The sequence below is a fragment of the Sphaeramia orbicularis genome, chromosome 8 (genome assembly GCF_902148855.1).
Source record: "Sphaeramia orbicularis chromosome 8, fSphaOr1.1, whole genome shotgun sequence".
NCBI classification, from domain to species: domain Eukaryota; kingdom Metazoa; phylum Chordata; class Actinopteri; order Kurtiformes; family Apogonidae; genus Sphaeramia; species Sphaeramia orbicularis.
The window spans coordinates 38582223-38607933 of record NC_043964.1 but is presented as its reverse complement, the minus strand read 5'-3'; the positions used below and the strand labels follow the sequence as shown (position 1 = coordinate 38607933).

At 35.6% G+C, this 25711-nt stretch overlaps 1 protein-coding gene across 1 annotated transcript in view; it reads right to left on the bottom strand.

Moving 5' to 3' along the window:
• The window catches only part of emp2 (epithelial membrane protein 2), a 37106-nt gene extending 12004 nt beyond the window's left edge, over window positions 1-25102 (bottom strand). Inside the window, exon 1 of the mRNA XM_030141690.1 lies at window positions 24967-25102. The gene's annotated coding sequence lies outside the window, so the exon portion shown is untranslated. The remainder of the gene's footprint in view (window positions 1-24966) is intronic.
• Between the last annotated feature and the right edge of the window lie 609 nt (window positions 25103-25711).

Below are 25711 nucleotides of genomic sequence, written 5' to 3'. Positions count from 1 at the left end.
TTAATTTTTAAATTTAATTAATTAAATTTAATTTAATTTAATTGCACAAAATAAAACAGCAATAGAAAAAAAAACAACAACATTCATACAAGTAACAAAATTGTGCAGGAGAGGTTAGAAGCCAAAAAGAAGGCTTATATGAATACCTCCCCCAAAATGAATAATACACAAAAAACAAACAAACAAAAAAAAACTTGTAAAATAAACTTATAAAACTCATCCTACAATGGGAAACGTGAACATTGCTATGAAGGAACAAATATAAATAAAGCAATTTTTCAAGTGTCTGTACTTTCATTGAGTATATATTTATACCCCAAAAATGGATATAAACACTGAATGCCGCCACCACCGCTGCTGGATCCGCTACCAGATCTGCCGCCGCCGCCAGATATTCTTTGTGTGAACGCAATAACTAGGACAGATTTGGTTGGATTTCTTCTCCTTTGATAACCAACACAGTGGACCCCTAGTGGAAGAACCCTACCGATTTCAGCGTCTCTATGAGTATTATAGGTCATCCAAATGGGGGCGCTTTAGTTGAAAATCACTTTTTTGGACATTAAGGTCTGTCCGTGCTATCTGCATTACATTTTGGTGTCCCCGTTATGTGGTAACATGACAAAATACATGTTACTGTGTAACGGGGACACCAAAATGTAATGCAGATAGCACGGACAGGCCCATTAATCAAGCAACAATAGGCCAATTGAGATCAAATTTGGTTCATATTGATCGTCTTACAGATGTCCATTTTCTGTCTACCATCCAGAGTTCATATGGGGTCATTTTCATTCACTAGTTCTGTGGAGATAAATGGGTTCTCTGACCATTATTCTGACACTATCAGGTCAGTGTAGCTCAAATTGAGTTCATATCGATTGTCTAACAATTCCACTACCTTGAGTTTACATGATGTCATATTTTGACAGGTAGTATGTTTTTCTAAATGGTTGGGGGAACTTCTGTTGAAAAATCAATTTTTTTGGACATTATTAATGGATATAGTCGGCAAATCAAGTTCAAATTTGATTCATACCGATCATCCAAAATGAAGTTGGTATCTTTTGTACACTGTGTTGTTTATTTGCTTCAATATATAGCAGAGGATTGGGGGGATTTTGGGGATATACCCTTGCTGTTGCCCCCCCCAACAGCGTAAGCCTAGTTTCTAATGACTTCTTAGTTTTTAACATTCATCTGAAAATCATCAGTTTTAATACATTTGAGGGCGATTATTTAGTTTAGATTATTCAAACCTCTTGGTTGAGACAATAACAGAGAAGATGAACCCTAATCAGTTCTGCATAGAAAGGATGTAGAGACGAAAAAGACACCATAAGTAAAGGTGTCATCTTTTTAATGAGATGTGGAATTCATTCAGTGCGGATGATGTGAGATTCACTTCACTTTACACTTGAATAAAGAAGTTGAATCAGGACTTTGGGACCACGTCTGCGTGTGGACATTTCTCTGATTTCACTCAGTAAATATAAAATAGCTCATCTTCCATGTTTTTACATAAACATCCTGTATTCCATTCAAACCAGATGTTACATATACATGTTTTTACATTTAAATCCAAGTGCAGCGTTTATGTTTTATCTGTTAAGACAGTTGGAGTGAATGTTTATAATTCTCAAGATTTTCAGAAAACCCTCAGGTTCTAGGAAACTGTTTTGTTGATGGAATAATGTGTTCTGTCTGGATTTTACTTTAAAGGGGTCATATTTTGCTAAACCCACTTTTATTAGTCTTTGGTTCATTTATTTGTGTATTTGGACCCTAATAGTTCATAAAGTTTGAATTTGAACCCTCCAGGTGCTGCAAAGCTTTCTTTATACTCATTCCGGCAAAAATGGAGTGGATTTCGACAGCCTGTTTCAATTCCTGCTTAATTCGTTACATTTTATAACTAGTTATGTCACGACATTTGCACATATAAGGTTAAGCCTTCCGACGAACATTTCTCTGAGTATGACATAATTGTTTATCAGTAGCAGCAATTGTAGAAAAAAACTGAAAATATTTCCAAACTTTGAGCCAGTTGTCTAAAACGTTCAGTTGTTGGTTGTATAAGCGAACACAAGTGCCTGAACAGGACAGAGCAGCACAGACAACAACCTGGAGGGGGTGGGGCTTGAAGTGGCTGGGCGCTCAAAACGACCTTTCTGGTGTCATTACTCAGAAATAGGGTTGAAAATGGACCTCAGAAGTTCAATTAATGAAGAATTCAGACCCAAGCATAGCATTTACAGTTTATGTAGACCAGGGAAATGTTTTAAAATGTATAAGTTGACTGGAATGGATGCAAGACCAAAGGATATTTACTGAGTATTTTGTGAGATGAAAGAATACAGGAACATAATATTAAAGATAAAAATGAATGTCAATGCAGTTTAAAACCCTTAAAGGGGTCATGTTTTGCTAAACCCACTTTTATTAGTCTTTGGTTTGTTTATTTTGTGTATTTGGACCCTAACAGTTCGAAAAGTTTGAATTTGAATCCTCCAGGTGCTGCAAAGCTATTTCTATATTCATTTAAAAAAAAATCAAGTGGATTTCTACAAACCGTTTTTAATTCCTTCTTAATTTGTTACGTCTATAACTAGTTACATCATGACATTTGCATATATAAGGTCAAGACTTCCGACAAACTATGTCCAAACTTCGAGCCGATTACCTAAAATGTTCAGTTGTTGGTTGTATTAACGAACAGAAGTGGTTGAATGGGACAGAGCAGCACAGGCAACAACCTGGAGGGGGTGGGGCATGAAGTGGCTCATTTGCATTTAAAGGGCCAGCGCTCAAAACACCCTTTTTGGTGTCATTACTCAGAAATAGGGTTGAAGATGGACCTGTGGAGTTGAATTAATGAAGGATTCAGACCCAAACATAGCATTTACAGTTTATGTAGACCACAGGGAAATGTTTTAAAATGCATCATTCCATTTAAAACAAGCAAAATATCACTCCTTTAAGGCTGCCTTTCCCACTTAGGATTTAGGATTAGGACCCAAAAAGGGTCGCCTACTGAGTATAATACATAAGAATAATATAATATGTGAATTAATTTATAAGTGGTTCATACATGTTAATCTCATCATAGTTACATGACATGTAAAATAGAGACCTCAGTTATAAGGTAGATGTGAAATTACAAAACATGCCATAGATGAAAAGATGAAAATTTTGGGAAAGAAAAATTGTGACATATTTGAGATGCACCAAGACAAAATAAATAGGACCAATGGCCCTGTAGCTTACCGGCCAAATGAAAAGCTTTGGGAAATGTATCCAGATGCCATTTATTATCACCCAGTTCTGTGTATTTATTATATTACAGAAATAGCCCATGTTTCGGTCATATTCCAATAAGATCTGTAAAAAATTCAAATTCCAACTTGATATCATTGATACTGATTTATTGGCTCAATCCACTTCCTATCTCTTATAATGGGAAAATTTGTCAAAGTTGCACCAAATCCAGAATCAGATCTGGATGGAAAAAATTTCAATACCTTGTGTTGACATCATCATACAGAAGCTGTATACCATGTTTGAAGTCAATCAGAACTGGAGTTTCGGAGAAGAAGACGATTGAAATTTTTTCCCCATAAGAGCCCATGTTAAATTTTCCGTAAGTTCCAGGATCCAGAAGAAGATCCTGATCAGCATGTGGACATTATGTTTTGGTCATCTCCCCATCAGGGCTGGACTGTCGAAATTTACACTGGATATCATTTATATTTACTGAGTTATTGCATCGATCCACTTCCTATCTCTTATAATGGGGGAATTTTTCAAAGTGGCACCAAATCCAGAATCAGATCCGGATCCAAATAATTTCACTAACTTTTGAGGACATCATCGTAAAGAAGCTGCATACTGAGTTTGAAGTCAATCGGAATTGTAGTTTCGGAGAAGAAGACGATTGAAATTTTTGTAACGGACGACAGACGACGACAGACGACGACAGACGATGACAACGACGGACAATGACGACAGACGCCGCCGCCGGATGCCGCATGACGACAATAGCTTATGGCCTGTCGGCTGGTAAGCTAATGACAAATGATGTATTTTTCCACTGAATTTGTCAAATGTCACTTGTTTGCAAAGGAAATAAAAGAATAAAAAAATGTAAAAAAAAAAAAAAAAAAGAGAAATGATGAACAAATAAGAAAACAATGTAAAAGATGTAGTTTGTGACATATTATTTTGTAAATCTATCTTTTGATTCTTAAGAAGAAACCGTTTGTGAACCACTACATTAAGCCTCCTTTCTTTTTTACACACTTTTCCTTCAGAAAAACCAACCTATTGTTTACTACTGGATTCTTGCTTAAAGGTCCCGTATTATGCTATTTTTCAGTCACGTCATATAGGTCTCAGAAGCCCAAAAACATAGTATTTAAGTTTGTTCGCCCCAAAATCATCCTTTTTTCGGAGTTTCAGCGGTCGAAAAAGTCCCTCTCACCAGCCCTCCTCAGAACAGGCTGTTTCTGGGCCTGCTTCCGGGTATGCAAATGAACGCATCTGTCCACGCCCACTCCCCCTCCCCTCTCTGGGAGAGGACGCGGCTTACGCTAGTGGTACTACTAATGTTGACGGTGAAGCCATCATACACATGTCTCAGACAGAACGTCTTTCCAAACACTGGCTTTCTTTGCCTTGAGGCGTGACTGAGCCCCGACGGAAAACGGCGGTGTTGTGTCGGGTTCGTGGACCTGACACGGAAAGACGCCTGCTGCCACTAATGCAGGCAGCTACTAACAAGCTTGATGCTAACTATGCTGGTGTCAACCACAAAAGGCCCGTGTTCACAGTAGTTCTGTTGAATGTCTCTTGATATTATCAGCTCTTGCATGTTAACGGGGACGCAAACGTTAGCAGCAGTAACCGAGCTATGTTAGCTGCCATGCTAATGTTAGACGTACACATCAACAACCACCAGCTTATCCGTAATGTAGGGTTATGCAGTAAAGATACAAAAAAATGTGAAGAACTTACATCTCCCACACTTGTACTTGGGTCACGAAGCGTTGGTACTGCGTCCTTCTGGATTCAGAGTCTTTGTGCTAAGCCGGAGCTGTATGGGCCCATGTTAAAAAAACACTCATCCGTGAAATGCTGGGCACACACATACAAGTGTTTGGGAATGTTGTTTGGTCCATGACCATCACAGATAGAATCCAGCCACTTTTTACGGAGAGGCTCGGAAGTGGGGAGCAAAAATAAACTATCGTGTTGATGTGTGCAGCCAACAACATCACAACTTGCGTGTCTCGCCTTCGCCATGTTTGTTGTCCAAGAGGTACTTTGCCAGGGCGGGGCTCGTTTTGCCAGGGTGGGGGCACAGTCAGGGGGAGGAGTTAAATCCGCTTATGTCGTCATAAGCGGACCCAACTCAAACTCGGCCGTTTGAGCAGGCATTTTCACAAAATGTGGTGTAGCAAGACAGGGAGGAAACAGACAGTTTTCAAATTCGAACCTCATAATGAGGCTACTGCAACACACACTACTGTAAGAAAACTTTCACAAAGTGAGATTTGCATAATACGGGACCTTTAATATTCTGACTTGTATTTCCTTGTATGTTTGGCACATACACACTTTTATCTAAAAGCGGAACCCTCTGGGAACCCTGGGAACGGTGTTGAATTGCAGAGTTTTCACTAAGCGCTAATAGTGAACTGTGGACGCACTGATGTTCACCTCTGACACCAGGCAACAGCTGCAGACTCACACACACACAAAAACCACACCACACAAACCGCACAATCTCCTCCATGAGCATGCCATATACATTAACCTCGCCGCTATGGTGCACATAACATGGATATTTCACAGATGTCACGCCTTATCCATCACGACAGACGCATGCAAACACCAAAGAGTCGCCCTCCTCTTTCTTATTGTAAAGTAACAGCCATGGCCTGTCAATCAACACACACACACACACACACACCCACACACACACCCACACACACACACACAACAGTCAAGTCTCACTCACTGCTCAGGTCATTGCACCTAAAAATGACTTCATTCTTTGTAGTGTAGTTTTATTTCGAGCACAGAATCATCAGATAACATAGAACCACACAACATTGTCAAACTACATTTTCCTGCACTTGAAAAGGAGTGGGAAGAAGTATTTTATACTTATTGTATATTGTACTTATAGTATACTTATTGATTCCCGCCCCTTTTTACAAACTAATAATTAAATTAAATCCGCTTCCTTTGCTTTGTTAACACACCTTTTCTTCTGTATATTTTTACAATAACACAAAACATCCATACAAACTATTCACATACACTTTTTTAGTCACCTCACACACAACCCCATTTGCATAATCAACTGTTTTTTAATATAAAATATAATAAAAAATCTTGAATTTCCCTCTGGATTAATAAAGTATCTAGGAGGAGATGAGTTTTTAAAGCAAACATCTGAGCCTTCTTCATCCTTCTGTACAGTGATGGAAAAATGTTTTTGGACACTCCGTGCATTTGTGATGTATAGTATTAAGAATCACTCTTAACCCTATAACGCCAAACGTGTCATATTTGATACATGAGTTTTGAAGCCCTCTACATGTCCAATGTGATATTTTTTGTCTTGAAAGACCTGATGTATACAATTAGATACATGCAATACATAGATAATCCACCAGGGGGGAGGAATTCATTCTTTCCAGTGACACTACAAGATTGTCATTAATGAGGAAGGAGGCAGAACTTTGCCAATTTTGAAAAGGAATTATCAATTTGTTAGACATGTTCATGTTATGTTTTTGTTTATTCAAAAATAATAATATTTGAGCATTGAGACCTGATGTATCAAATATGATACAAAATTGAAAATTACACATGGAAATTGATATTTGAAAAAAAAAACAAAAGTTTTTTGGTTGTTCAGAAGAACCAATAATGGCTCCAGTTTCAAAGAACTGGAATTATAAACACTGACAATGAAAGAAAGATGATGAGTGAAAAGTCAGAACTAAAATGTCATTTAGACTCAAAACAAAAATGGGCTTTAAACGCAATAGCTTTGAAAGACTTACTTATTATGGATGGATGAAGTTTTTGACTATCAAATATGCTTAATTTAGTGGAAACAGTTTTTCAGTCTATCTATCTATCTGTCTATCCGTCCGTCCGTCCGTCCGCCCGTCCGCCCGTCCGTCCCTCTATCTATCTATCTATCTATCTATCTATCTATCTATCTATCTATCTATCTATCTATCTATCTATCTATCTATCTATCTATCTATCTATCTATCTATCTATCTATCTATCTATCTATCATATTTATATGCACTTTCCTTATTTACTACAAATACAATGATCAGTAAATGTGATAATATCTTATCATGACAATTAATTAATTACAATAACATCTTATTTTATGCGTACTTCTATGTTATAACTAGATAATCACTTATTCAGATAATGTTCTATATTTTGTTATTATAGTGGATTATACATCCTTTTAAATGCACAAATTGAAGAAGACCTTTTTTAAGTTTTGCTCCATTTCTAACCAGCATAAGGGGAAAAATAAAGAAAGATACAACACTTTTCTGTCTTAGATATTTTTCCTGTGGTTTTCCAGGCCTTTTGAGTTCATGTAACCCACTCAGCACATAAAAATGACCCTGGAAAGTTCCTCGACTAAAAAAAAAAAAAAAGTCAAAAACACCGACTGGATTGTGCTTTATTTTCCAAAGTACCAGCGGAGAACCTGATGTTGTGCCACTTTCTGTACATTTTCTAATAATCTGATATGATTTGAATGAACTCCATGTTTTACGTTTTCTTTCTTGGTGTTTAACAGTGTATAGAGAGTGAATTTAGACAAAAAGAAACAAAGAAAAGGACTGATAATAACATCGTCATCCTGTGCAGTCACCTCTCCTGACAGTCGTGCACAAATGCTACCATTCCTCCTCTCCACTCAGCCTTATAATAGGAGGCTGGGGGGACTCGGAGGGTGTGTGGATGTGTGTGTCGACTGGTTCCCTTGGTGGAAAATGCTGACTTTTAATGTCTTTTTTTACTCTTTTCATAAAACACAAAGCCGCAGACTTAACTGGGCCTCTGGATCTCACTCCCCCGTCTCCCTCTCTGTCCCATTCTGTACTGTATCTCTCGCCATCTCATTCTGCCTTTAGTCATGGAAAAACTGATTGAGGAAAAGAAAAGGCAAAAAAAAAAAACTTCCAGGGGAGCCCTCTGGCCCCTTTTGAGGTCATACAGTTGAGCCTGAAATGCAACATTTCCTGTTATCTAAGCTTCTACTCAGGTTTAATAAGAGGGGACAGTTAGTGTTGGCAGCTTCTGTTTGTATCTAAACCTGTTGTATGTCTCATGTGTTAGGTGGAGACATGAAATAATAACTTTTTTTTTAGTGTTCCACCAACTGACAAGGTAAAAATAGACAAAAATACTATGATATGTTAATCAGATCTCCTTATTCAAGTTGTGGAGTTTAAAAGTAGAACAGTAGAATTTATACAAAATGATCCAAAACTTTACTTTGGATGTATTTGCATGTATTTGTTAGCATTAAAATCAATTATATAACACCTTCAAAACAGTCATTCTGCATAAGGCTTTTACTTTTAACCCAAAAGGACCCAATATTACTTTTGTGTCAGTTCCAAAACAATTTTTTCTCTATATTTAACTTTTCTTAAGTGACTAATGACCACTTATTGTAAAGAAATCACTTATTCTTAAGCAAAACAAATGTAAAATTGGGACTTAAAATGATGCAAATTCTCTTAAATCACATGATGTTTGACAAAAAACCATTCAGAGGAAGGTCAAAATAGACAAAAATACTATGATATGTTAATCAGATCTCCTTATTCAAGTGGTGGAGTTTAAAAGTAGAACAGTAGAATTTATACAAAATGATCCAAAACTTTACTTTGGATGTATTTGCATGTATTTGTTAGCATTAAAATCAATGATATAACACCTTCAAAACAGTCATTCTGCATAAGGCTTTTACTTTTAACCCAAAAGGACCCAATATTACTTTTGTGTCAGTTCCAAAACAATTTTTTCTCTATATTTAACTTTTCTTAAGTGACTAATGATCACTTATTGTAAAGAAATCTGTTATTCTTAAGCAAAAAAAATGTAAAATTGGGACTTAAAATGATGCAGATTCACTTAAATCACATGATGTTTGACAAAAAAAACTTTCAGAGGCTAAAGGTCTTTAACCCATAAAGACCCAGTGTTAATTTTGTAGTAACTCCCATATGATTTTTCCTCTATTTTAACTTTCTTAAGTGATTTTGCACCATTTAATTATATAATCTTGACTGATTGATTGATTGATGTATTTATTTCGAACATGAATGTCAAACAGAAGAAAATAAATAAACAAAACACTTAAACATAAGACATATAATACATATTTGAAAAAGAGTGAGAAGAAGTATTACTTATAAACTCCCACCCCTTCTCCTTATATAATTAATAACAATAATAACCTTCCTCGTCTAAGCAGATCTATACACTATGCCATAATATGACTGATACTTACTATTAAATAATTAGGTCTTTATTTTGTGTTTTTTCAGAGACAATCAGGTATTTTCCTACATTTAATTCACTAATCATGCAGATGTTGGTAAAAGCTCAGATTAAAGTTGAGGGTTATTATATTAAAAACAGGGAAAACTGAAGAAAAAGTGACTTTTTCAGCAAATCTATCATTAAATGAACATAAAACCAGTGTCTCCATCCACTGTCATTGATCAAACTTCATGGGTTTTACTGGTGAATCAATGTTGTAGAAGATGACGGTGTTTCCACGGTAACTACGGAGCCTCTGAACGCCCAAATGGGTCATATCTGATGACCATGAAGAGATGACAAACTGTATTTTACACCAATTATTTACATGTATTGATAGGATTAGTGGATCAACAAGTATTAAACAGTTTAGATCAGTAGATGGTTTTGGTTGTTTGCATCAGTAGTTTTACACTGTGGTACTTATACATTTAGTGAAGCAAAGGATGACAGAACAAGATGCTGTGTGCTGCATTTTAACAACAGTAGCATCAGTAAAAATATAAACATTAATGTATTTCACAATGAATATGAGAACACTAGGGTTGAGAGGAGAAATAAGAGTTAACTCATTTTCTTAGTTTCTTTCTTTTCTGCAGATTCTATAAAACATACACTACTTAACAAACTGCTAATAGAGTAACAATAACCACTACTAAACTGGTATAATCTGCAGTTTTACACTCATTGTTTTGCATGGTTGTGTTTATGAACCATATTAAAATGCAAATCCTGGCTTTGAAACAGTCTTGAATCAAGAATCAGACCTTAACTGATGCCTCAACTCAACTATACTTGTATTTACTAGTGGTTTCCTTTAGTTCAGATCTAAAACTCATTGAAATACTGATACAAAACGATCCTGTGTTGTGCTCCTGCCACTCCAGACATATTATACACTGTTTTTCTGAAGTGTGCTGGTAGGACAGGGCGTGTGCGTCCGTGTTCACAATAACAACAGTCAAAGCTAAGACTTATTTTTAGAGAAAACACAAAAGGCACATGTTCTCTGATGCGTAGTCAGTGAAAAAAACAAAGCTTTAAGGAGAACACACACAGATACCTGTAGGTACACATCGGTGCAAATGTGTGATTTTAGGATGTTTAAGCAGGTACAGACTGATTGCTTATGATAAATTGTATTATTATTACACCGCCCCCCCAAAGGGGAGGCAAGGGGTATTGTTTTTAGTTCAGTTTGTTTCTGTGTTTGTTTGTTTGTTTGCTTGTTTACATCACAGGTGTCAAACATGCGGCCCGGGGGCCAAAACCGGCCCGCCAAAGGGTCCAATCCAGCCCCTGGGATGAATTTGTGAAATGCAAAAATTATAATGAAGATAATAACAATCAAGGATGTGAAAATCATTTTAGGTCAATTCAATCTGAAGTGGGTCAAAACAGTAAAATACAATCATAACAACCTATAAATAATGAAAAACACAAATATTTATCTTTTTTTTAAGTGTAAAAAAAGTAAAATTACACAAAAATCTTTATATTTACAGACTATGCTTTTACAAAAAATGTAAATAACCTGAACAAATATGAACAATATGAAATTTCTTAAGAGACGTATGTCGAATTGTACCAATATTCTGGTATTCATTATTTATTTCATTACAGAATTTGACTTTTTCACTCAAAAACAGAGAAAAAAACTTCGGAGTTGACATTATTTATAAGTTCTTAACCTATTATTTAGATTATTTTACTGGTCCGGCCCACTTCAGATCAAATTAGGCTGAATGTGTCCCCTGAAAGAAAATGACTTTGACACCCCTGATTTACATTCTAGCTGCAAAAACTGGGTTTATAGATTGCCAGTGACCCAAAATAGATCTGATTACATTTTGGGAACAGTCAGTCAAAGTTAAAATTTTTTTTAATGAATTTTTAAAATCGTTTTTTCTACCATTTACTTAAAATGGGCAAAATTTCAAATGTCTGTAGCAGCAAAACTATTGGTTGAATTCACACCAAATTTGGTTTATAGATTGCCAGTGACATAGAATAGATCTGATTACTTTTTGGGAACAGTTGGTCAAAGTTTACATTTTTTACGAATTTTTTAAAAATCTTTTTTTTCCCCCTTTACTTACAATGGTCAAAATTTCACATGTTTGTAGCTGCAGAACTATGGCCCTGTCCATATGGAGACAGTTTCAGTCATATCCACAAAAGTTTTGTATCTGACAACCCTTTTGTCCACACGAAACCGGTGTTTTCAGTCACTGAAGCCGCAACTTTTTGAAACCAGGTCCCAGAGCGCATGAATTTGAAAACGCATCTTCGTCTGTATGACCAAACTGCAAGTTTTCTAAAACGATGAGGTCATAGCCCCACCTCTCTAACCTTTCACCCCAGAAGCAAGACGCAACTTCACAACAAAAACAATAGCGGACTACAGAGTAATGCTCCTGCTACAACAGTTATTGAACTAACTAGCAGCATTGTACCCGTGGCTAAAACGCCCTCCTGTGGTGCAACAGCAGCATTGCACCCAAACGCCCTCCTGTGTCCCGTGTTGCAACATCGATCGGACGGATGGACATTGATGGGATGGACACGGGGCAGGGCCCAAACATGCATTATATAGTAGGATTGGAAATATTGAATCAAAATCTTCGGCTACTCTTTTATTACAATGAGCAACAAACAACCATAGCTAACAATATTCATTACATGCTCTTCTTGGATCTACCACGGAGAGTTGTTGTTGTTCTTCTTCTTCAGTAGTCTGTGGTTTGTATACAGAGCGGAAGCTTTATGCACATGCTCCATGTCTTCTTCTCCATTTTTTGAGCATTACAACGCTACATACAGGCCTGGCTTTTGTACTACATTGTTTTCAGTTGTTTTCTGCAGTTTCGTGTGTAGATGGCCAATTGGTTGAATTCATACCGAATTGGGTTTATAGATTGCCAGTGACCAAGAGCAGATGTGGTTACATTTTGGAAAAAGCAGGTCAAAGTTCCAATTTTTAAGGAAATTTTTAAATCTTTTTTTTTCTCCCATTTACTTATAATGGGCGAAATTTTGAACGTCTACAAAAACATCAATTTTGTTTCAATTTACTTCAAACTTGGCACATATATAGAGGAAACTGATATGCTGACATCAGCACATGCATAGACATGATGACATCAGCTGGATTGATGCCAAAAAAAGCTACAATACATGTGAGGGGCGGGGTTTGTTGTGCCTGGCACCACTTGTTAATAATATTATGGAAAACAACAGTCTGAGATAGATGCTGCTGTAAACATACACCAGTGCTCACCTCATGCTAAAGTCGTGTATCAAATATAGCACTCACAAACTGAATTACACAAACGCACTGTTATGATGATGCGTTATAAATGTCAAAACACAAGACAAATAATGGTAATGATAATATCTAGATCAGGGGTGTCAAACATGTGGCCTGTGGGCCAAAACCGGCCCGCTAAAGGTTACAATCCAGCCCATGGGATGAATTTGCAAAGTGCAAAAGTGATACTGAAAACATTGTCAGATGAATATGATCTCAAGTAAAATAATAGCATAATAACTTATAAATAATGACTCCAACTTTTCTTCTTGGTTTGATGTGAAAAAAACAAAACAAAAAACATTATGACTATAAATAATGATAACTCCAAATTTTTCCTCTTTTTTTTACTGCATAAATAACATTAAATTATTAAAATATTTACATTAAGAAACTATCCTCTAACAATAATATGTGAACAACCTGAAATGTTAAAATTAGGTGCAATTTTAATAATATTTTGCTTGTTACTACATGTTTTGGGCCTTTGTTGATCCAATCTGTAAAATTGAGGAATAATATTGTTAAAATTGCACTTATTTTTCAGGAGAAATTTCAGTTTTTTCAGATTATTCACACCTTTTTTGCTTGGATGGTTTGTAAATCTAAATATTTTCATAATTTAATCTTATTTTTTGCACTAAAACAAAGACAAAAATTGGAGTTGTTATTATTTATAGGTTATCATGTTATTATTTTACTGGTCCGGCCCACTTGAGATCAAATTGGGCTGAATGTGGCCCCTATAAAAGATATTCTACCCCATAAGTGCAAACAGGAAAGGATGGAGAATCCACACAGCACATACATTGTCCTGCACTAAGAAACGATACGTTGTCCCATTTTTCCTGCTGGGTTTATGGACTTCCCTCTGACACAGGAATCCTTTTATGTTGGACGCTAACACCATGTTTTAGGTTTGTGAGTGTGTGGGGACATTTTCACACACATTCCTTATGTGACTGTGTTAAGTAATGTTTTCCACATGGCTGAGAAAAGCTGGGGAGCACCTGAACGAAAGGTACTGTACATCTCAACGCACCATCTGTTCATCATCCTTTCATCCTCCTTTTCTTCTGTCGACCCCCTTTAAACCCTCACTAAACCTCTTCATAGCAAGTGTCACACCCCTCTTTTGTATTCAGCAGAACTTAGATTACTTTGAAGTGGTAGTTTTACACCTCCTATGATTAAACACATGATATTTGAACAACTTTACTTGATTAATCACCTCCTCTGACTTACTTGCAACACTTAATGTGCAAAGATGTGCAATATAATGTAATATAGTTGCATGCAATAAATAGGAATACGTTTTCTCGATAATGCATTTTTGTGTTTCTTATATTCTGTAACATGAAGGGAACACACTCCAAGGTTATAATAGTTTTGGATTTTTCATTATAGTTTAGTTTTATTTAGTTTTGACTTTTTTTCTCTAATTCAGTTAATTTTAATTCGTTTTTAGAGCAGGTTTGCTTGTTTTTATTAGTTTTCTTTTTTTTTTTTTTTCTAAATGCTTAGTTTTAGTTTAGTTTTAGTATTAATTTTAGTTTTGTTGCATCTTTTATCTTCTTCGCCGTCGTATTCAAATAAATCCCCGACAGGACTCTGCTGCTTTCTCCCATGTTTCAAGGTAAAGTGGGGATGAAAAGACGACTAAACGACAAGTGACGAGAAGTGACGGACCGTGAAGTACTGTATGATGCCTCTAGCTAAAATTGCTAGAGCGAAATAAATTGCTTTCGTATCAGTCCGACGTTGACAACGACGAAAACGAAGGGAATTTTATCCATAATTTTTATTTTTAATTTTTAGTTAGTTTTGTAAACACACATTTTAATTATAGTTTTTATTCATTTCAGTTAATGAAAATGCTTTTTCAAGTCTAGTTTTTGTCATTTCGTTAGTTTTCGTTAACGATAATAACCTTGACACACTCATGTTTGACACTCACCATTTTGAGTTTTCTTATAATGCATGTCCAATTTTTTCACTGTATCCATATGCATTATATTCTGTTATGTTTAATGAGTGTATACAGGCTGGGGAAGCAAAATTTACAATATTTTGAGGCAGGGATTGAAAGACAGTGTATGACCAATTAGTTTATTGAAAGTCATGAGAATTTATTTGCCACAAGAAAATTGACATAACAGAAATTTTTTTTATTCTATGTGTCCTCCTTCTTTCTCAATAACTGCCTTCACACGCTTCCTGAAACTTGCGCAAGTGTTCCTCAAATATTCGGGTGACAACTTCTCCCATTCTTCTTTAATAGTATCTTCCAGACTTTCTGGTAATAGTTTTGCTCATAGTCATTCTCTTCTTTCCATTATAAACAGTCTTTATGGACACTCCAACTATTTTTGAAATCTCCTTTGGTGTGACGAGTGCATTCAGCAAATCACACACTCTTTGACGTTTGCTTTCCTGATTACTCATATGGGCAAAAGTTTCAGAAAAGGTATGGATAATAGTGTTAGGTATGATTATGACATCAATATATGTTTGGTTTCAAAACAATTGACGTAGTGCCTGCTGAGAAAAAACAACCAAATGTTCATTGTAAATTTTGCTTCCCCACCCTGTATATGAGCATGAGAATAAATGTATATTTGTTTGATTCGTATTAATTGCAAATGAATTATATTGATGCTAGTTCGCAATGACATAGCCCTGGTTTGTGTCTTCTGTTGGTGAGAAGTCAGATTTCCAGCAGGAATAAACTTTTATGGCTGAATATACCATGGGTAAATGGGCTTGAATTTATGTCTGTGTAAGTTCTCATTTGTCCAGGTCATCATTCATCCTTCGTAGTTTTTCTAAGTTCAGCTAGACTGGTTTGTTGTTGAAAACTTTTTCCAAGTGACTTCATCAGTTCTGTGTCTTGGAACTTAGAAAAATCCAATTCTGTTCATTCCACTATGTTCATTATACTGCAGTGGTGTGTTTATCGAGTTCGTAAAACACATCCAGTTTCCAATGAATTTAGATAGACAGATAGATAGATAGATAGATAGATAGATAGATAGATAGATAGATAGATAGATAGATAGATAGATAGATAGATAGATAGATAGATAGATAGATAGATAGATAGATAGATAGATAGATCACACACATACAGAAGTGGAAAAAAGTTTGGAGACCCATTAAATTTGACATAATCTTTATTATTATTATTATTATTATTATTATTATTATTATTATTATTATTATTATTATTATTATTATATTTTGTATGTAGTGTTGACAAGAAAGTCAAACTAAATTCTTCAGTTTCAGCATGTCACACCCTGGTTTCATGATTTTGTTGAAACATCCTGTTTTGACCTTGATAGACCAGTGCACATGCAGAGCTCAGTCACTTAACCCTGAACCATTAAATCATTGACAGAAAATTCCAGTTCTTTGAAATTGGAGCCTTTATTCGTCCTTCTGAACAACCAAAAATTTTTTTTTTTCAAATATGAATTTCCATGTGGGATTTTCAATTTTGTATCATATTTGATACATTGGGTCTCAATGCTCAAATATTATTTTTGAACAAACAAAAACATAATATAACACGAACATGTCTAACAAATTGATAATTTATTTTCAAAATTGGCAAAGTTCTGCCTGCCTCCTAATTAATGACAATCTTGTAGTGTCACAGGAAAGGCCTCTGGTGAATGAATTCCTCCCCCCTGGTGGATTATCTGTGTATTGCATGTATCTAATTATATACATCAGGTTTTTCAAGACAAAAAATATCATATTGATCATGTAGAGCAGGGGTGTCAAACTCATTTTCTTTCAGGGGCCATATTCAACCCAATTTGATCTCCAGTGGGCCGGACCAGTAAAATAACAGCAGAATAATCTGTAAATAATGACAACTCCAAATTTTTTAGTGCAAAAAATAACATTAGATGATGAAACTATTTCTATCCAAAACAAAAAAGATGTGAATAACTGGAAAAAAACTGAAATTTCTGAAGAAAAACAAGCACAATTTTATCAATATTCTGCCTCAACTTATGATTTCTACATGTGCATTACAGATCAGATCTACCAAGACACAAAACAGGCAGAATATTGTTAAAACTGCACTTATTTTTCTTTAGACATTTCAGGTTGTTCATATTTGCTCAGGTTATTGGCATTTTATTGTTAAAGGATGTTAGAATTTAATATTCTTTGCAATAAATCAAAGACAAAAAATTGGTGTTGCCATTATTTATAGGCATAATGTCATATTATTTTTTTCACATTAAACCAAGAAGAAAATTTGGAATCATTATTTCTAGGTTATTATGTTGTTATTTTTGAGTTTGATGCCCTTGACTGTTAACATCTTCAGGGTAATTTTTGCATTTTGCACTTTGTAAATTTATCAAGGTTCCAGACTGGAACCTTTGGCGGGCCGGTGTCCTGTCAAGCCACCCTACCTGTTGAGATGAGCTACCTAGCGCTACTGAGCATGTGCATGCCCCTAAGCGTTTTCACAGTTTAAATGCCCATCGATTTGTGCTACCCCAGGCAGAAGTGAGTCATATTTTGTAAGACTATTTCTTTAATAGTGCCTTTTGAGCAGTAAGCATGAAAGCAATTATGTGCATGAAAGACAGACGTAGAATATTGACGTTAGATGATAATAGCGTAAGAAAGTTCTCATTGTATGATATAGCGTTAAGTGCGTGGGTCAGGTGGGTGTTAATGGCGTTTAGATTATTGTTTAAGTTAGTTCAACAGATGCCAATAATGGTAGCCTACCATTTAACTGACTAAATCTATGTTAACAATTCCTGTAAGCAATTACGTGTGCACGAAGGATGGACGTAGAATACTGAAGTGAGATGATAATAAAGTAAATTATGGTGTTTCTATAGTAGGAGCTTTATTTAATAGAAGTTATAAGCCTGCATAAATATGTTACCTGTAGTGGGAGCTTTATTTGATAGAAGTTATAAACCTGTCAAAATGAGCTTCCTCTACCCATATTCAGATGAATAAGTAAATACTGGTGTTTTTCTACAGTCGAAGCATTATTTCATTTTCAAATAGGCGTGTCGAAACGTAAGGTAGCATGTTTTGACGGGGTAGCGTCAATCGATAGACGTCGCTGTCGATATAAGCTACTGGTAGCTTACTTCGACGGAGCAGCTCAACTCGAAAGAACACCGGTTTTGGCCCCTGGGCCGCATATTTGACACCTGTGATGTAGAGGGCTTCAAAACTCATGTATCAAATATGATACGTTCAGCGTTATAGGGTTAAGAGTGATTCTTAACAATGGGCCATTCCACCAAATGGGTGCCATTTGCTTAACTCTTCCAAATTAAACTTCATTTTTTAATCTTTTTTCAACACTGAATCTAATAACACACATATTTAACTATTCAAAATGTGTATTGGTCAATCTCAGGCAACTTTATTTCATTTTTTACAAGGTTTTTAAGCGGAACATGATTGCATCTTTCTCAGTCCTGTTACCAAAACTCATGTGACATTTTAAAAGCACACTTAAAAGCTTGTCAACTAATTCCTTTGTTTTCCTCTCAACAAAGTGTTTATTTTAAAGAAATGGTTGGTTACATATTAAAATAATTAATATTTGTGACTAAAAAATCACTATATATGCATGCAACTTGTAATTTTCTTAAAACTGCAAAGTCATTTTTTCATTTGAAAGGAGACCCAAACCTCAAATTTATCAAAATTTTTATGATGCAATTCATTAAATACTTGGACAAAGAATGGACCACACATAATTGGAAAAAATCTGGTGGTTTATCTTTATTTTTCAGAAAAAGTTATTTAGTAACAGGAATGAACATTGGGTAACAGGAATGAGTGTGTGTGTGTGTTAGAGTGGTCCAAAAAAATTTTTTTTCAGATTGTCTGGATTAGAACCCTGCATTTGGTTCCATATCTGGCCAAATTACTTCGGTCCAAATTTTATGCAAATTAATTAATATTTAGAGGTTGCACAGACACGTGCAGATTGCTCTGTATACTATAACAGAACTAGCCAAATGAATATAATAATTTCAACTGTAAAACTTTAAAATCAAGTGAATAGTATTATATTGAGTAAGATTCACTAATAAATCAATAAACCAGAGGATGCTACTCACTCCCGTTACTGTTACTCAGTCCTGTTACTCTTTATTTGAGTAACAGGACTGAAAGTAACAGGAATGAGTTTTTAGCACAGAATTAGCAAGTTCATGAAACACAGCCACATGGCATTCATGGTAATAGCATGAGGACACTGAGCACATTCTTGTGATTTGCAAAAAATATGTATTTTTAAGATAAACAAATAACATCTAAGAAATAATTTTGGTAACAGGACTAAGCGTTGAGATTAACCTTCTCAGTCACAGTTACAATATCATCAAATATACAGAAAAAAAATGAAAGAACTTAGTTTTGATCTTCCCATGGCCTTCAGAAAATCCAGCTGATGGAACTTCCTGCTGAACATGGGACTTGTGGAATATTCCAAATTTTTCAGAGGGGAGAATGTGCTGGGGTAACAGGACTGAGTGAGAACCCAGGGACACGACTAAAATGTATATTTCACAAAAATATTATGGATTTCTCATGAAAAAAATTTATTTAAAGCATAGATGGAACATGGAGTCACACAACAATGCAAAAAAAATAACATTTCTGAAGTATTTTAATCATTATATTTCATGGTAAAGTGTAGCTTTAGAGAATGGGGACAGGCAACAAACGCTAGTTTTCAGTGTTCCAGGTAGTTTTTATTAATGTTTTCATATAAATATTTGAAATTTGCAATTAGATCAATGTGCAGGACACTTTGCTTAATAGTAAAATGTATGTTACAGCTGATTTTCATGCACATTTATACATATAATGTCCTGGGGACGGAAATGGCACCCATTCGGTGGAATGGCCCATGTATCAAATATGATACATTCAACGTTATAGGGTTAAGAGTGATTCTTAACACTATAAATCACAGATGAGGGCTCAGACGTCTGCTTTAAAACTCATCTCCTCTCACCTTTTTTTTTTTCCAATATATATTTATTGTTTTTTTTTTGTTTATAGAAAAGAAAGAGACAACAAACAGAACAGAACAGAACATTCCGGCACAAATCAGAAGGAGGTGGAAAACTCAGTCAGTCAAGTTAAAAAACTATGACAGCAACATGAGTTCACATTATTCCTCTATGGAAAAGGGCTGAAATGTCCAGACCAATATATGACATAAAGGGGTTCCAAGTTTTATGGAACACTTCATCTTTGCTGTGTAACAGACTGGTTAAATAGTCCAGGGATATATATTCAAGTACTGTCCGATGCCATTGAGTTTTAGTACGTGCTTTATCTGTGATCCAATTCAAAAGAATACATTTCCTCGCACAAAATGTGAGCATCCTATAGAGTCGTCTTTTATATTTTCCGATGATTGTGACATCTGTCATTCCAAGCAACATGGTCAATGGATTCCACTCAGTAGTAACAGAAACAGATAATATTTTATCCAGTTCACATTTTACAACAAGCCAAAAATGTTGAATTTTCCTACAGGACCAATAACAACGAGTAAGGGTACCCACGTCAATTTTACATTTGGGACATAACGGAGAAAGGTCTGAATTAAATTTATGATGTTGAGAGGGAGAAATATGCACACGATATAAGATTTTAAGTTGCATAGCTTTTACTCGATTACAGACACTTAAGGAATTCGCACTCTTCCATATGTTGTCCCAGCCCTCATCATTTATTTCAATCCCCAATTCTTTCTCCCATAGCCCTCTTAAATGAGAGGTGCTGGAGCTGGAATATTCTTTTAGTAAAGTATAAGAGGACTTTATGGAAGCCTTAAACCTGGGCAAGAACAACTGCTTTTCAAAGTCAGAGATAGATTGATCTGTGAGTAATGATGTTTTACTTCGAACATAACCCTTTCATGCATAGTGGTCACTACAGTGGTCAGCTCTCCTCCAGCTGTTCTCTTGTATATTCATGGATTTTGTTGTTTAAGTTTCATATCAGCCAACACAGTGGACACTTACGCACCATCCCATACACTGCAACTCATACTGTTATTGTAACTTTATTGTTGTAGATAAACCTGATCTGCACTAACATGTTTGAGTGTAAATCAGTTTCTTGTTATTAGACTGTAATTAACATTTTTTTTTTTTTTTAAGAAAAAGGGTTTTTTTGGATATTATCTCCATAAAGTGAGTAATGACTAGTATTAGAGTATGTTAAAATGTGAGAAAACATCAGATTTGCTGCGTTAAAGTGTTTTTATTTCGTAGTTTTCGTTCAGTATATCAGTAAATATGTTTCTTTGCTTCCGAATTAAATGCACAGTGTCCAGCTGAGTAGACATTTGTTGCAACTCCATGAATAATAGGTTCATAATAAAAATTTCAGTTGCTATGTGTTCTTAATGCCTAGAGCAGAGGTGTCAAACATGCGGCCCGGGGGCCAAAACCGGCCCGCCAAAGGGTCCAACTTGGCCCGTGTGATGAATTTGTGAAATGCAGAAATTGCACTGACGGTATTAACAATCAATGATGTCAGAATCATTTTAGGTCAATTCAATCTCAAGTGGGTCAGAGCAGTAAAACATTATCGTAATAACCTATAAATAATGAAAACTACACATTTTTCTCTTTGTTGTAGTGTAAAAAAAAGTAAAATTACACAAAAATGCTTACATTTACAGACTAGCCTTTTGCAAAAAAATGCGAATAACTTGAAATTTCTTAAGAGAAGTATGTGGAATTGCACCAATATTCTGCCTCTTACTAAATGTTTTGTGTATTTGCAGATCCACTGTGATCTGTAAGTTATGATGCATATATATACAGGGTGGGGAAGCAAAATTTACAATGAACATTTAGTTGTTTTTTCTCAGCAGGCACTACGTCAATTGTTTTGAAACCAAACATATATTGATGTCATAATCATACCTAACACTATTATCCATACCTTTTCAGAAACTTTTGCCCATATGAGTAATCAGGAAAGGAAACGTCAAAGAGTGTGTGATTTGCTGAATGCACTCGTCACACCAAAGGAGATTTCAAAAATAGTTGGAGTGTCCATAAAGACTGTTTATAATGGAAAGAAGAGAATGACTATGAGCAAAACTACTACGAGAAAGTCTGGAAGATACTATTAAAGAAGAATGGGAGAAGTTGTCACCCGAATATTTGAGGAACACTTGCGCAAGTTTCAGGAAGCATGTGAAGGCAGTTATTGAGAAAGAAGGAGGACACATAGAATAAAAACATTTTCTATCATGTAAATTTTCTTGTGGCAAATAAATAATAAATAATAAAAAAAATAATAAATAAATAAATAAATAATCTCATGACTTTCAATAAACTAATTGGTCATACACTGTCTTTCAATCCCTGCCTCAAAATATGGTAAATTTTGCTTCCCCACCCTGTAAATGATAAAATAAGGCGTAATATTGTTAAAATTGCGCTGATTTTTCTTAAGAATTTTCAGGTTCATTTTTGTTCATGTTGTGTTCAAGTACAGTTCGTAGATGTAAACAGTTTCATTACAGAATTGGACTTTTTCACTCAAAAACAGAGAAAAAAAACTTCGGAGTTGACATTATTTATAAGTTCTTAACCTATTATTTATATTATTTTACTGGTCTGGCCCACTTCAGATCAAATTAGGCTGAATGTGTCCCCTGAAAGAAAATGACTTTGACACCCCTGGTTTACATTCTAGCTGCAAAACTATTGGTTGAATTCATACCAAATTGGGTTTATAGATTGCCAGTGAACCAGAATAGATCTGATGACATTTTGGGAACAGTTGGTCAAAGTTAAAAAAATTGTAATTAGTTTTTAAAATAGTTTTTTCTTCCATTTCCTTATAATGGGCAAAATTTCAAATGTCTGTAGCAGCAAAAGTATTGGTTGAATTCACACCAAATTGGGTTTATAGATTGGCAGTGATGTAGAAAAGATCTGATTACTTTTTGGGAACAGTTGGTCAAAGTTTAAATTTTTTACGAATTTTTTTATAATCTTTTTTTTCCCCCCTTTACTTACAATGGACAAAATTTCACATGATTGTAGCTGCAGAACTATGGCCCTGTCTGTATGGAGACAGTTTCAGTCATATCCACAAAAGTTTTGTATCTGATAGGCCTTTTGTCCACACGAAACTGGCGTTTTCAGTCACTGAAGCTGCAACTTTTTGAAACCAGGTCCCAGAGCGCATGAATTTGAAAGCGCGTCTTTGTCTGTATGACTAAACTGCGACTTTTCTAAAACGATGATGTCATAGCGCCACCTCCCTAACCTTTCACCCCGGAAGCAGTTCTTATCCTATTATTTATAGCACAGGTGTCAAACATGCGGCCCGGGGGCCAAATCCGGCCCGCCAAAGGGTCCAATCCGGCCCTTGGTATGAATTTGTGAAATGCAAAAATTACGCTGAAGAAATGAACAATCAATCCACCCACAAACATATACAGACCAATTAGATTTCAAGTGGGTCAGACCAGTAAAATATTATCATAATAACCTAGAAAAAATAACAACCCAAAATTTTCTCTTTGTTTTTTTGGTGCAAAAAAAGTAAAATGACATGAAAATGTTTACATTACCAAACTATACTTTTATAAAAAATTGAATAACCTGAACAAATACGAACAAACGGAAATGTCTTAAGAAAAGTAAATGCAATTTTACCAATATTCTGCCTGTTACTAAATGTTTTGTGCGATTGTAATGCACATGTGTAAATGATAAACTGATAAACAGACAGACGAGACAGAATATTGTTAAAATTGCACTTGTTTTTCTCAAGATAATTCAAGTTGTTCATGTTATTTAGATTTTTAGGGAAACTTTCTAGATGTAAACCTGATCATAATTTTAATAATTTTACTATAACTTTACTTTTTTCACTGTTATTATTTTACTGGTCCGACCCACTTGAGTTCACTTTGGGCTAAATGTGGCCCCCGAACTAAAATGAGTTTGACACCCCTGATTTATAGTATTTTACTGGTCTGGCCCACTTCAGATCAAATTTGACTGAATGTGGCCCCTGAACTAAAATGAGTTTGACACCCCTGACACAGAGGAATAAAAACACTCAGGGAAAAAAACCTTGATTAAGGCTCTTTTAATTCATGCATGAAATGGATAATCTCTCACTTGTAATCCTCTCACCTTTTAAAACCGAGTCATTCTGTTATGAAAACACAAGAGGGCGCCCCATTGGACAGAGGATGCATAATAAAACTACTTTATCAGAAGTGAAAACTTTTTAACCTGGTCAATAAGGCCAGATTTGAGCAGAGGACTTCAGCCTTAGACTGTATGTGTGTGTTCACCTTTAAACACAAACAGCAGGACAGACAAAGCATATGATGAAGACAATGCAGACTGCAAGAAATCCACAGAAAAGTCAGTGGCATTTATTTTGCAGTGCAGAAAAAGCAGGTTTGCGCATATGGGATATGAAACAAGCTGATGAGAAGTCTGAGTAATTCTGCAGAAACGCTTCAAGTCCCTGCGGAACAGACGCATATTTCCTGTGTCCATTGTAAAAATAAGCGGTGTACACAGTTTATCTCCCCCCACAACTCACCAAACATCCATTCAGCACTCAGACATGTACATTACACACACACACACGCACACATATACACACATACACACACACTGGTGGCTGACAACGCCCCTTTCATTTCCAACGTCTCAAACTTGGACTGAGTGAGCAGAGGCCGAGTTATGATGTGTAAAAATACCCACGGGGAAAACACGGCAGCAAGTGCGCCTCAAAACACCACGACACAAATAAACAATCTTATTCTTATTATATAATTAAAAAAAAAAAAAAAAATCCCGATTTTCATCATATCAGATCAAATGTGTACACAAAAGTAGATATAATCACAAGAATAATCCAGTATTATTGGATATAATGTAAAAATTCCACACTGTTTAGTTGTTACAGATTCACATATAAAGTTTTCAGAATAAAACAAATGTAAAGTAGTTTATAATAAGTTTACTCACCCACAGCAAAATAAAGCCGGAATTCCAAGTGTGGATATGAAAAAATGATGATAAAAATAATAATAGTAATAATATTGAAGAGGTGAAATTTGTAACAAACAGCCTCCAAACGTGACAGAACAGCACCCAAGATCCTACTAGCCCACTGCCAAAAAAAAAAAAAAAAAAAAAAAAAAAAGTTAGAATTGCACGCTCTCCGGTCCCGGCTGTCGGGAGCGCGCATGGGAGGAGGCTGGAGTAGGAGGTGGGTGTGGTTTAGGCATTTAATACACTGGGAGCGTGGGTCCGTGGCTCCGAGGTGTTTCCAAGTCAGGATATGTGGACACATGAGAGGGTCGGTGACAGCAGTTTAGAACCAGGCGGGAAAAGCGACTGTAAAAAAAAAAAAAAAAAAGAAAAAAAAAAAAAGAAAAAAAAATGATGATGTGAGTGAAGGGAGTGTTTAGAAGTGTGTTTCCTCATATGGCAGACAGACAGAAGGACAGAAAAAAAACAGCAAAAGGAGGTCAGACAGAGGAAGACAAGAGGAAATTAAAAGGATAAAAGGGGATGAAGAATGGGAAGGAGGGGAAGGAGGGAAGTAAGAGAGCAAAAGTGAATGAAAAACACTTTTATGGCTAATGCACTTCAGCAGATTTTTAACAGAAATATTTGTCTTGCATGAAAACAAATGAACCCATAAGGACCCAGTAGGACATTTGTGGCAGTTCCCAAATGAATTTTTCCTCCATATTTTACCATGCTT